General features: G+C 37.8%; 1 long non-coding RNA gene across 1 annotated transcript in view; it reads right to left on the reverse strand.

Moving 5' to 3' along the window:
* The window catches only part of LOC140458154 (uncharacterized), a 57,969-nt gene extending 43,879 nt beyond the window's left edge, over positions 1-14,090 (reverse strand). Inside the window, exon 1 of the long non-coding RNA XR_011953441.1 lies at positions 13,732-14,090. This is a non-coding gene — a long non-coding RNA (uncharacterized lncRNA). The remainder of the gene's footprint in view (positions 1-13,731) is intronic.
* Positions 14,091-14,729: the final 639 nt, after the last annotated feature.

A 14,729-nucleotide genomic window follows, 5' to 3' on the forward strand; every position in this document is an offset into this window, starting at 1 on the left:
TGTGAATATGGAAGAGATGCACAGGCATAATTTAGTGAGATTAAAAAAGTGATTTAAGAACCTATAAAAATTAACACATCAACTTGGTGCAAAAAATTTATGCCTAACTAAAAATAATTTCTAAACCATTGCAAAAGTGGGGTTAATTTTATCACAAGTTTTTTCCTGTACTGTATAAATTCACATCTGGGTTTCCTTTGTTTAGGAACATCTAGCTAAACGTAGAACTGTTTTGTTCATCCAGTATGTCTTAAAATTAGAATGAATTAAATATTGGAATCTGGGATACTAACTTACCATCAATAGATATTTGTTGACTAGGCATTCAGATTTCTTTTGGCCATCGCCAAACCCTTACCACCCAACGCCTGGAGGAAGAATGCATCATATTCCACCCTTGAGACCCTACAATCACACAGGATCAATGTGGATTTCAACAGTTTCCTCATTTTCCCTCCCCCCACATTATCCCAGTCCCAAGCCCCCAACTCAGCACCGCCCTCCTGACCTATCCATCATCTTTCCCATCTATCCGCTCCACCCTCCTCTCCAACCTATCACCTTCTCCCTCACCTTCATCTACCTATCGCACTCTCAGTTACTTTCCCCCAACCTCACCCCCCTCCCATTTATTTCTTAGTTCCCTCGACCCCCCCAGCCCACCAGCCTCATTCCTGATGAAGGGCTTATGCCTGAAATGTCGATTCTCCTGCTCCTCGGATGCTGCCTGACCTGCTGTGCATTTCCAGCAACATACTCTTGATTCAGATTTCTTTTACTTTCTTGTAACATTAATTTTTTTTAACTATTCTCAGTGATAAAATATAACATTAACTTTTCAATTAAACCTAGAAAATAAATACATTCACAAATTTAATAATTTTTAAAAATATTTTGAACACAGTACACTTCGTTTGATGGTTTAATATCTATTGGCAAGAGATCATCCATGTACAGACTCAGTTAGGAAGGGTTTAAACAAGGGCTGGTACTGTTCTTCAGGACTACAGTGCAGGTGGGCTCCTTGTCAAGTAAGTATCATTTTCATATTCCCTTTTTTGTCAAATCCTTCAATGACCGCTTTAGGCTGCTCGTTAGGCCACGTATTGGCATTATTTCACTGATTAGGCAAAGCATATGCTATGTTCCATGGATCTAATTTTGAAATGGCGATCTAAAGCAGGTTTACTACCCCAACCTCCATCCTGCCTTACTTACCATTTGCCTGTTTCGTCGTTAGGTCCTGCATGTCAATACTGAAACATTTTCCAATATGTTTGGTAGAAAATGTGTGCACCACCCAGCCACGTTTTGGATGAGGAGGCATACATTTTACAATTTAATTAGGCACAGTTCCAATTAATTTTCAATACCTTATTATTCTTCCTGATTTTTATAGCAGTTTGTAAAGCACGATTTTACAGGAATGTCTGCATAATTTGGTGATGATTGTGAATCAATACACAATGTGTACCATAGGTTTGCTATCTGCCAGAGTATCTTCTGACCTGATGAAAATTCTATCAAGTAAATGCTTTCCTAATAAAAACACCATCAAATCAATAACAGGTTTCCATGCTGTACATCTCTATGACTCTATAAAAGAAAGATGTGCATGCTGAGGATGTGAAACAAAACAAAGTGCTGGAGAAACTCAGCAAGTCAGGCAGCATCTAGGGAGAGAAAACCAGAGTTAAGATTTTAAGTCCAGTGACTCTCCGTCAGAACTTAGTTAGAGCTGCTGTGTTTCTCCAGCACTTTCTGGTTTATATCAAAATAGTATATAGTTAGCACCTGGTTACCATGTGATAAAGTGTTGTTATAATTCTTATTCAACACTGGTTGTATGGGACAGCTATGACATGCGGTGAAGTGATTACTGCATTCCATTGATACAGGTTGTGTCATGTTGTTTAGGTTTAAAGTCACCTGAAGTGCACTTTGGCAACTGGTCTCCACAAGGTAGTATAATGCTGTTACTTTATGTTCCTTTGCTATCTGTTAAAGATTACTTTCTGGACTTCAAATCATAGCCTGTGGTGCCATCTGACCAGTGTCTATATATGACTCTTTGACAATGACTTTTAACAAACTATTCAACCCAAAGGGCATCACAGCTGAACAAGATCCTGTCCTCATTTGACTTCACAAACCCACACAGCTGGGATTGCTATCAAGAGCAAATATCATTGGCCAAAGAAATTCCATTTTTAGTTCAAGGTCACTGAGGCCAACAACAGCTCTACACTGGCTGGAATCAGTTAACTCAATCCAAACCAAACCAGTCATTTTCTGGTTTGTCCATCTCAGACACATGGTGAATCACAAGAGATTTAAAACATTTTGAAGTTTAAATGATTTTTTAAAACTTTATGTTTAGTAAGGCAGAGAGCCAACTGTTGTATTGGCCCATTTCCAAAATGCAAAATATGATCATCTCTTAGGATGATAAAAATATGTTCTGAAAAGGATAAATGAAAATTTGCCAATTTAGGATTGATGATTTTAGCTGGGCAAAGGAATCAAGTGATATGGAACAAAGCATATAGAGTCAAGGTGCACTCAAGCTACAATCTAATAAAAATGACAGAACAGGCTCAAGGGACTAAATGGTTTACTCTTATACCTATGTTTCTATCTAGATATCCATAAGTGGGTCTTGGCATATGTGTACAAGTATTCATGCACCAAGTTGTTTCTCTAGTCAATGTGAAATATAGGAATTTGCAGCCATATAGATCTGCTGTTTTGCATTGTATTCTACAAACATGATGACATGTAGAATAATGAAGCCTTTAAGATGTTCTAATTTTCTTTCTTCTTGTACCTCTCAATAACTGCTTCAAATAATTCAATTCCAATCTTTCCCAGCTCTGTTTAGGGGGTGAAGAAAGTTTTTGATTTTTTTTAAATTGAAGCTGCATTTTTTTATAACCAGGTAAATATTTGTCATGATTTATTTCTGCCTTAACTCACACAAACAATTGCAATAATGACCCACAAATATATATATGCCCTCACTATCCAATTTGTTGCACACGAATAAAATGCTGCAATATTTGCCACTTTTAAGCCATTAGTACAATTACAACCAGTTAATAAAATGACATAATTACATTTCTGTTAAAATTATGTAATTGTTTAAACATGCAAATTTTTTTTTACATGTCACAGTGAAGTGACATCAATAAAAAAAAATTTCAAGTGAATCAAAAATGAAACTGGACCCAAAACCTAACTCCGCATTCTCTCCGCACATGCTGCCAGACCTGCTGAGTTTTATCAGCAATTTCTAATTTTGTTTCTGATTTCCAGTACCTGCAGTTCTGTTTTTCTTTTCAAAAAATAAACACACTGATGTTAGGCTTTTAGTTGCAACTATTCTGCTGAAGCAGAGAAAAGAATCTTCTAAGCTGCAGGACGTGACCAGATCAAAATGTGTGAAAACAACTTTAGAAATTTATTGAACATCGTTTTCCCAGATAGTTTTCTTTGGCAACAACCATAAACTGACCTGTTTGCAGCAAAAGTTTCTTTTTGTAACAGCTGCAGTATTATATCTTTTCAATGTATTTACAGGATAAATTACACTCCTTGATTGCTAATCTGATTTGCACAACCAGTCAACCCGACCAGTTTCTTTTATTTTACGTGAAACTGTCCTGCATGTTTTCACATGGTATCACCACAAGATGATCAGTGCATTCACTGATTAATACTTGTCAATGCAGTCATTTTCTTCCGAGCAAAATGGGCTAAGTGTCTGCATCCTATTCTGTTTCACTCTGTACTCAGTGGTTCCAGCCAGCTCCAGTTTTGTACCTGTTGCAGCCTCGTAGCTTGTACAGTATCAAGTTAAGATTTAAAATTTCATGCTAATGAAATGTGTTGCAATGCTTGAATGTAAGGCACAGAAATTACATTGGTCCATTCATGTATTAAAGGTTCACTAATTTGAAATTTCACTCTTATTTTGGAGGATACATTAGAGGACAATGTTTTAAAAAGTCAGTTTCCTATCTCTGCTAACCAAAAGACTGGGATTTAGGACACACACATTAAAATATCTCACAATGCGACTGAAGAGCCGAAATTTCTAATAACAGGGAATAACAAATATCATGACAATAGGGTGTTTCAATATTAACTGGAAGCCATTGAGAGCTTGTTGGGGGACGTTGGAGTTTAATCCATGATTTTCTAGATTGGACAGTAGAAATGCAGCAAGGTTATAGCAGCCTCAGAAAGAGCTGTACAATGACACTGAACATTAACATAGCCTATTCCATTTTGCAAAGTGTCAATGAAATTTTGGTTGCTTCCCTGCTCTGAGTGATACTAAACCACGTTCTAGTAAAACAGCTCCCGCAGATAAAAGGAATGATTGACGATCTAAATTGTACTAGGAGAAAGTGAGGACTGCAGATGCTGGAGACCAGAGTTGAAAAATGTGATGCTGATCTAAATTGTACTAAGATCCAAGCTTTAAAAAACTGCCTTTTAAAAGAAAAGAAACTGAATGAAATGGCAATCGTTTAAAGCGAAGTTTTCTAAGCGTAAATTTGAAGACAATTCTGAGGTTGTGAGACAGTTAATATAAACCCTTAATGTCCAACCCCTTTTCGATACTAATTAAGATCTTGTTTTTATTTTAAATAAATCCCCATTATCAGTGCCACCACTGCAGCTCGGGATCAAAGCCGATCTGTTGGCTTGTTTACAGGGTTTTGTGCACCTTACCGGGAGCAGTAACCATTCCCAGTCCGTTTAGGCGATGATTTGTTGCAAGAAAATCGAATTGCAAAATAAATCAGTAGCGTCTCAGATTTGTGGATCGCTTCACAACCGTTTGACAAAAAAAAACACACAATTTAAATTCAGTTGAAAGTACTAAGGAATATAAACTGGAATTCTGCATTCAGTTCTCCGTTTTACCTCAGCTTGAACAGCAATTTATCTCCCACCCGTTAATTATGAAAACATAAATCAGTAATAAGGCGTTTTAGTTCTTGAGAAGTGAATAATGAGTATTTGTTTATAGTTCGTTTTTGAAAGTGCATGTCAATAGTCCAGGAGAATTCCCCCAAGACTTCAGGAGAAAGAGCAGTATGCGCCAGCTGGGCAGTGGGTCTGAGCCGGTGCCCTTCCCTGGGTAGGGAAGTGCTGGGTTAGATCCCTTTTAGGGTGGGTGGGGGTGGGGAGGGGATTAGATTCAGGATACCCCATCGAACACAACAGAAAGTTATAGGAATCAGACTCAAAATCATCATTTGATTCTCACAACTGAGGGTGTAGTCCACAGTGTTCCCTCCTTCCTTCACTCCCTTTTAGACACCACGCTGCAACTTTCGAAATTACCTTTTTAAAGGGGCACTCAATTACAAATACAAACTAACCTCGGGTTTAATTCAAAACAATAGGTTTATTTTATGTGTGAAATTTTAAAAAAAATTATCTGGATTCTGGGCAAAGAAACTCGAAGAAAGACATCACCTTTCGAAGTTCCAGTCAATGTTTTATCCTCCCTAGTCGTCATGATTTGGAGATGCCGGTGTGGGACTGGGTGTAGAAAGTTAAAAATCACACAACACCAGGTTATAGTCTAACAGGTTTAATTGGAAGCACTAGCTTTCGGAGCGACACTCCTTCATCAGGCGTCGCTTCGAAAGCTAGTGCTTCCAACTAAACCTGTTAGACTATAACCTGGTGTTGTGTGATTTTTAACTTTATCCTCCGTATACCAGGATAGCAAAATATCACTAAATATTGCTACACAGCTCCACAGCCAACTACCCCTTGCCTTTTTAAGTCAGTACAATGCTAAGAAATGATCCAGTAAAAATATCGAAACCAAGCTATTTTAGTGCTTGCGTTGATAGTGTAAGAGAGTACCAGAAGCAGGCGGGATCGCCGGACTGGGTTGGATTTTACAGCCGCGGCTGAGACACTGACGGGGATTTGTTTGTCCCGGTGTCCTCCCTTTTGCGGTTCTGACCTGGAGCACTTCACACTGACGGTAACAAGTTTCAGTTTCGCCCAACTTCGGACTCCGATTCTCACCCCGCAGTCAAAGATTTCCGCATGTTTTGCGGAACATACAAATTGTTTCGATTCTGCAATGTTCCCCTTTGCTGCCGGGGGGGGGGGGGGGGGGTTACATAATACTGCGAGCGTTCCCTGTACTGTAACATCTACCTCCGTGCAGTCGCGTTGAAATTCCTGATATATCCACCAACGGCAGCGAAGATGTGCACAATTTCAATTAACTTCCCAAGAACGTACACTTAATATTACACACTAATTTAAAAAAAAACTGCGGATTGTGTGAAGCGGATTTTGGGTTGTGGAGAGAAACGCAGTGAAATGAAACTCCTTGTCACTGTCGGGTTCGGTCGACAAGCAGCAGAACGGAACGAGACTGATTTGACGACCCAATTTCCGGACTATCGCCTGCTATTAGATTTCTCTGATAGTCGTTAGCAGATTGCTTACATTTTATGTAAAAAGTTAATTATTTCACAATTCTGGGACTGCCATTGAACAAAGATTTAAGTAATCCAGCGATGTAGCAATATCCCAGATCGATCTCTAACCCATAACGTTGAATGGAGAATATATTTGTCATTTATAGAATAAATGTGCTTATTAAATGTTCAATTTAAATGGTGTAAAATTAAAATAAAAGGGATTCGCCCGAATGATGTTGCTTTTTGAATTTTCGATACAGCGGATACTGCCGCTGGTGTTAATCCAAACATTTAAAATGTTACCAACTGGGAGAGGAGCCCTGAGCATGCGTATCCAGATATAAGACTAGTTGCTGCAGTATAAATGCAGCACGGAACAGCTACACTGCTGAATCAAATAGTACAAGATTGATATTCTCCATAACTAAACGGGTATTATTTGAATTTCAGGGAAAAATAAGATTTCCACAAACAAAAAAAAACTTTGTTAGATGTATATCGTAACTTGTTCCATGGTGGACCAGGTTGCCTGCGTATTGGAATTAGTGCATTCCACTTTAGTGTGCGAGCTGCTTTTGATGCAGGCTCGAATGTATGTGCACATCCCTCAGTGTTATAAAGATTTTCTTATGCAGTTCAGAGTCTTGGTCTATCTGCATATATTACATTTGGCCCGTGAGTATACATTTCTTTGCAATAATTAATGTCTGTGTATTTGCCTGTATAGCAAAGTGTTTGTAGAAAGATGCGCATATGTATCCATGAATAAATTTGCCTGCAATCCTGTGTGCATATAACGGCACATACATTGTATATATATGACAAGAATATACATTTGAAGGCGTATGCATTTATCTGTACAGCAGAGTTTCTGTAGATCTGCATGAAATACAGTGTGTGGATTCTTCCTGTAAACAAGTGTGAGTAGGATTTTCCTCCGTAGTTGAATTTGTACTTGCATAATTCTGTGTCAGAATATTTGCATGCACTGCATTTTGTGTAAATTGGCTGTGGAATTCAACCGTCCGCAAATTTGTCTGCAATGTCATGTGTACATAGAATTCTATCAACGGTTTCATTTATTTCTGATAATTAATCAGTAAATCACTTTTACAGCATGTAGATTTTGCTTGTAGAGACACAATCATACTCATCATTACAGTACAAGTCATTTTTGTGTATATATTTACAATTGACTATAGAAAAAACTATTACCTTTCATCACTCCAGGAATAACAACCAATAATGTACTTTTGAAAATCAGCTGCTCTTCAATTGAAGAGAAATACAGTACCCAATTTTCAAAGCAATGCCCCAAACACAATTAATAAAATTATCAGCAAATCTGTTTTAGTGACATTGACGAAGGATTACATGATATTGTAATGTTCTTCTAATAGTGCCCTGGGATCAGGGCACTATTAGAAGATCCATCTGAAAGAACCAACAGCCCTAGATTAATATCTCAGAGAGATGACACCTCCAACAGTGCAGTACTCTTTCATCACAGTGCTCACTTTCTCCTACATTGGTATCAGCCAATTAAGTGTTGAAGTCTTTCAATTTGAGCTGGACCCATCATCTTATGATTCAGATGCAAGATTACTACAATTAACTACTTTCAACACCTTACTCTTCATGACAAGTTCCCTAACCTGTCTCTACATTGCTAATGCAATATGGTGGCAAATATAATATAGAATATATGTTCATATATCTATATTCATGTCTGCTTGTTGTGAGTATTTGATTGTTGCATTGTGTCTGTTATTATGTAAACTGTACTTATTTGCATTTAGATAATCTAATATCTGTTAATATTGTTTATCAAAACAACATCCAGTTACAACTGTTGTGGATAAAGGGAAACTGTAGACACACTGTACTTGAATTTTCAGAAGGCATTTGACAAGATGCCATATAAAAGATGATTGCACTAAGTAGAAATATATAATGTAGTGGATAACACAGTAGCATAGATAGAAGATTGGAAGGCTGGTAGAAAACACTATGTATATGATTAGCAGAATATGTTAAGTGGATTGCCACAGTTCAGGGGCTTCAGCTTCTTCCATTTTATATCAATTACTTAGATGAAGAGAGTAAAGGCGTAGTACTTTTGGAGATAAAGAGAAATGTTTTCATGGAAGGTGGTTTGGGCAGGGTCATTCATGTTTTTAAAAATGTGAAAAGTAGATAGATTCCTGTTTTGCAAGAGAAGTTAGGGTAGATGGGAAAGTAAAATTTGAAACAGAGATCGGCCTTGATTTTCTTGAAGGATGGAGCATGCTCAAGGGATCACACCACCTACTCCTGCTCCAAATTTGTATGTTAGTATCTGCAGTACAGCTTGCATGTTGATTTTTATAGGGTACATTTACTGAATATTTTATCTGAGATTCTATCTTTTGAATAGTGCAAGTGGAATTCTAAGGATTCATCCATTGTCTGGTGTTACAAACATTCAATTCATTTACACCTTGTAGATAAGTGAACATACTATATAAGGAGATGCATTTCTTATAATGAATACCACTCAATGATTATACAAAAGAACTCACAAGCAGATTCAAGTAGAATATCTGCTCATTTCCAGCAACATAACATTGTATGGTATTCTTAAAACTGAGTATTCTACTGAATATGGACTACATGTAATATAGATGTAAACAATAATATTGGGTAGTCTGGGCACATGTTTCCAGATCAAAAGAGTTCAGGGTTCTTTCCCTATTTAAGACTCCTTTGCATCTAGTGTAAATTATCGCAGAATGATGACACATGCCAGATACAACAATACATAATATTAAAATCTCCTTCAACTTTCTTTTTTACAAAACAAAGTCCCATTTACATCCATTATCAAAAGCTACCTTTGCAATTTTGTCACATTATAATTATATTCTCTTACCACTAGAGTCACATCAGCACCTTCACAGCCAGGAAGTGAAAGTGCAACATGGGGGTTTTTGTGGTACAGGCTGAGCAACAAACTGAGACACTATTGTACTGCTAAATATAACCATATTATGATTTGTTTACATAGATTGTTTCCAAAATAAATTTGTATACTCAATGAAAAAAAAGTCATAGATGTGCACTGATATTGTGTACCAATACTGATTTCCAATACATAATAGATATTGCAAATCACATGGGACATACATTCTATTGGAAATTACATGTAAACATTTCTTCTGGCAATTTTCACATTGAAATGTGTACATTTGTCTGTATATTTTCCTGTGATGCCAGCAAATTGCATTCTAATTGATATTTCATTATTTTATGTTCAAGCCTCCTTTTGCACTATCATGGGTGCTGTAGTATTGTTTCCATAAAATCACTATGCCTTTTGGAAAGCTTCCCCATCAGTTTTTTCTTGGTAATTGAATCTCTGATGTCCAAGGTAAGGCTTTTATATACATTTTTCTCACTGAAATGTTAAAAAAATGGATCATAAGTTCATAAGATAAGGGAGCAGAATTAGGTCATTCAGCCCATGAAGTCTGCTCCCCCATTCGATCGTGGCTGACATGCTCCTCACCCCCATTTTCCTGCCTTCTCTCCATAATCCTTCAACCCATTACCAATTTTAAAAATTGTCGAACTCATCCTTAAAATTTACTCACTGTCCCAGCATCCACTGCACTTTGGGGTAGCAAATTCCATAGATTCACAACCCTTTGGACAAAGTAGTTTCTCCTCAATTGTTTTAAGTTCGCTACCCCTTATCCTAAGACTATGACCTTACATCTTAGAATGCCCCACAAGAGGAAGCATCTGTTTCATCTATTTTATACATATCTATTATCACCTTGAATACCTCAATTTGATTTCCCCTCATTTTTCTCAAGTCCAGAGAGTGTAGGCCTAAACTATTCAATCTCTCTTCATATTTAAAACCCTTCATCCCTGGGATCAATCTAGTGAACCTCCTCTGGAATGCCTCCAATGACACGACATTTTTTGAAATAAGGGGATGAAAATTGTGCACAATACTCCAGATGCAGTCTGACCAATGCCTTGTATAGTTGTAACTACTTCCTTACCTTTATGTTCTATTCCTTTAGCTATAAAAGCCAACATTCCATTTTTTCTTTATTATCAGCTAGTTTTCTGTGACTCATGAATGAGGACACCCAGATCGCTCTGTACCGCACCACCCCAAAATCCCCCCCATTTAGATAATAGGTCACCTTCCCATATCAACTGAATATTAGAGTCATAGAGATGTACAGCATGGAAACAGACCCTTTGGTCCATGCCGACCAGATATCCCAACCCAATCTAGTCCCACCTGACAACACCCAGCCCATCTCCCTCCAAATCCTTCCTATTCATTTACCCATCCAAATGCCTCTTAAATGTTGCAATGGTACCAGCCTCCACCACATCCTCTGGCAGCTCATTCCATACACGTACCACCCTCTGCGTGATAAAGTTTCCCCTTAGGTCTCTATTATATCTTTCCCCTCTCACCTTAAACCCATGCCCTCTAGTTCTGGACTCCCTGACCCCAGGGAAAAGACTTTGTCTATTTATCCTATCCATGCCCCTCATAATTTTGTGAACCTCTATAAGGTCACCCATCAGCCTCCGACGCTCCAGGGAAAACAGCCCCAGCTTATTCAGCCTCTCCCTGCAGCTCAGATCCTCCAACCCTGGCAAAATCCTTGTAAATCTTTTCTGAACCCTTTCAAGTTTCACAACATCTTTCCAATAGGAGGGAGACCAGAATTGCACGCAATATTCCAACAGTGGCCTAACCAATGTCCTGTATATCCGAACATGACCTCCCAACTCCTGTACTCAGTAATCTGACCAATAAATGAAAGCATACCAAATGATTCCTCACTATCGTATCTACCTGTGATTCCACTTTCAAAGAGCTATGAACCTGCACTCCAAGGTCTCTTTGTTCAGCAACACTCCCTAGGACCTTACCATTAAGTCCTGCTAAGATTTGCTATCCCAAAATGCAGCACCTTGCGCTTATCTGAATTAAACTCCATCTGCCACTTCTCAGCCCATTGGCCCATCTGGTCCAGATCCTGTTGTAATCTGAGGTAACCCTCTTCGCTGTCCACTACACCTCCAATTTTGGTGTCATCTGCAAATTTACTAACTGTACCTCTTATGCTTGCATCCAAATCATTTATGTAAATAACAAAAAGTAGAGGGCCCAGCACCGATCCTTGTGGGACTCCACTGATCACAGGCCTCCAGTCTGAAAAACAACCCTCCACCACCACCCTCCGTCTTCTGCCTTTGAGCCAGTTCTGTATCCAAATGGCTAGTTCTCCCTGTATTCCATGAGATCTAACCTTGCTAATCAGTCTCCCATGGGGAACCTTGTCGAACGCCTTACTGAAGTCCATATAGATCACATCAACTGCTCTGCCCTCAATCTTCTTTGTTACTTCTTCAAAAAAGTCAATCAAGTTTGTGAGACATGATTTCCCACGCACAAAGCCATATTGACTATCCCGAATCAATCCTTATTATTTTCTCTCTTTTACTATAGTCCTTAAAAATTTTACTGAAGGCCAAAAGAGAAGTCTGAACTTGATATTTTTGCTCATAGATATGCCACTGTTAGCCAAATGCAGATTTTAACAAATGTCTTAGCATGCGCTGTACACTCAACACTGCTCTTTAGACAAATTGCTAAAAGTATTTTTATTTAACTTCAAGGTTGTATCAAATTATTTAAAGTAAATCTAGAAGGAAAACTTGAAAAGATCTATTCATGTGTTCATTTGTTTAGCTTGAAAAGGGTGTGGTTTTGGATATAAGTGATGGTGAACTAGAGTGAGTGACTGGTGCGTGTGAGAATATAATGACAGCTATGAAGTGTTCGGTTTGAAGTTTTCAGTTAATAACAAGAGCAGCTTGATGTTTGTTAAGTTGGTTTGCATGTCCTGACCATGAAAGAGATGAAAACAGAATTAATAAGAAATGGGATGCTAATATATGCCAGATTGGTAGGATGCAGGGTGGCAGAAGATATAATTAAAACCAATCTCAAAGGTGATGAATTCCTGATGAAGGGCTAATGCCTGAAACATTGATTCTCCTGCTTCTTGGATGGTGCCTGTGCTTTTCCAGCACCACACAATTGACCCCAGTCTCAAAAGATGGAAGATTTCAGTGTACCAAATTGGAGGCATTACAGGGGCAAATGCAAAATTGGAGGGACAAGCAGGATTTAAACATTTTTAGGAGGCACTCATCAGCACTAGGATGAGGAAACAGAATTGATCTTCAAGTTTTGTATTACCAAGCAATCTGAGAAAACGGGTTTAAGTGGAATAGTCTGGTGAATTAATAATATAATGATGTGGTTTGACACAGAATACCCTTTGTGCAGCATGACAACAATAAGCAAAACAGTATTTTAAATTAAAGCCACATTTTTTAAAAAGTTATGGCTTCTATACAAGATATTAATTATATGGGTTTGATACGGAGAAAGTAAATTGCAGTGTTTCTGGAAGATACCACAGTGATAGGAATACTTATTATGTTCGGACATCTTTGTACAGGTGGCTGTTGAAATGTGCAGTTACGTAATCCCCGCACCCGCGGCTCACGCGCAGGCCCGTTGGCTGACGCTGCCGCACCCTATTGGTTAGCAGCGCCAGATGAGTCCATTTCCGCTTCCGTTTCCCAGGTGAGTGGAGAAGGCAGAAAGAAGCTGCTCTTCAGCTACAAAATGGCGCCGAGTATACCCGACTATCTCTTAGAGCAAAATAAGAACAGCCCCTCCCCCGCATTTCTCAAATCCTAGCCTCCGTGCAAAAATTTAAAACTAAAAGGCACATTTGACTCAGCTCCTTGGGAGATCTGACCGAATTCACCGCTCTGTAAATTTACATCTTTCCTCCCCTCCCCACCTCCAAAACAAGTAAAAGTCAAGTTCAAGTTTGACAGTAGATTTAAATAAATTAACATAAAAACCGAAAAAAAACTTTAGATGTAGTTTGTGCGCAAATGGAGAAATTGAAACAATTTGAAAAGTAGGATACTGAAAAGGATAATAATCGTCATTTTGGGAATTTACTTAATTATGCGATTAGTTATTTTAAAAATATGCAGTTATTCAGTTTATTATAAGAATATCGAAACTTTTAATTTCTTGAGCGCTAGTTTTGACTGAGAACAGAGAAAAGGAATATCAAGTTTAAACTGATAGATTCTACTTGGAAGGAAAAATGATCTTATTGAATTAAATCCAATTTCAAACGAATCAGTAACTTACGGTTGCGTAACTTCTGAAGGAACCACTCAGCATCAACACTTTACTTTTCCCACTTTCCAGGCAAGAGCAAAAGTAGATATTTTTTGGAGCCAGACATAAATGAGTATTTTTTTAAAAAACTTTTTTTTCTGATGGATCCTGAGGCTGCTTCCCGCCGCCATTTTCAACAGTTATGATTTTTTTTATTAGTTCAAGTACATCGCTAGTAGATTCTACAAAAAAAGATGCTGAACTTTTGTATTTTTGTTCTTCATAGAAGAAAATGCAACACTTTTCAAAAGAGCGAATCTTTATTCGCTCTCGAACTCGCAAGCTGTTTAAGCCAATAAATGAATTCGTGCCGGTACAGTTAACAATTATTCTAACCACAAGGTAGCGAAAAACGTATTAAAATAACTCTGATGTGTTATCCAATTTAATTTTCAAACAAACAAGCACGCGTGTATATGTGCATGAAACCACTCTGGAATAAAGAAAGAAAACTTAGTTACACTGAAAGGGGCTAAACAAATCATGATTTAGTATTGTTACTTAATTATTAAACTTAAAATCACATTGTATCTAGCGGGGATGAAGCATTGAGAAGTAGCGAGAAATCGGCAGCTGTCGGTGTAATTTTTTTTTGCTTTTATTTGTGATACCAAGTTAAACATAAACAACGTAATGATCAACTAGTACAACACTGAGGACTCCGTGGACTTCTTTAATTAAATCCTGATTATCTTTAGTGATTTCTGCAAATGGTAAGGCGATATCATCTTTGCATAGTTTAAAAGATATAGCGCTTCATCTAGTTTTTTAAAAGCTGAGTTATTCTTTATTTTTCAGTAAAGTAGCTTCATCTGTCATGGTGGTTTTATTTTCATCCCCTGCCCGATTCTGCCAATCTTAAATTAGTAATTTTTCATGTTTATGCCAATTGTGAGAATATACACTGTGATCAGTTGGTCAAGACTGAGAGGCTTTTGTTTTAGAATTTTGAAACATCTATTTAAATT

This window comes from Chiloscyllium punctatum, chromosome 32, assembly GCF_047496795.1.
Source record: "Chiloscyllium punctatum isolate Juve2018m chromosome 32, sChiPun1.3, whole genome shotgun sequence".
In the NCBI taxonomy this organism is placed as follows: Eukaryota; Metazoa; Chordata; class Chondrichthyes; order Orectolobiformes; family Hemiscylliidae; genus Chiloscyllium; species Chiloscyllium punctatum.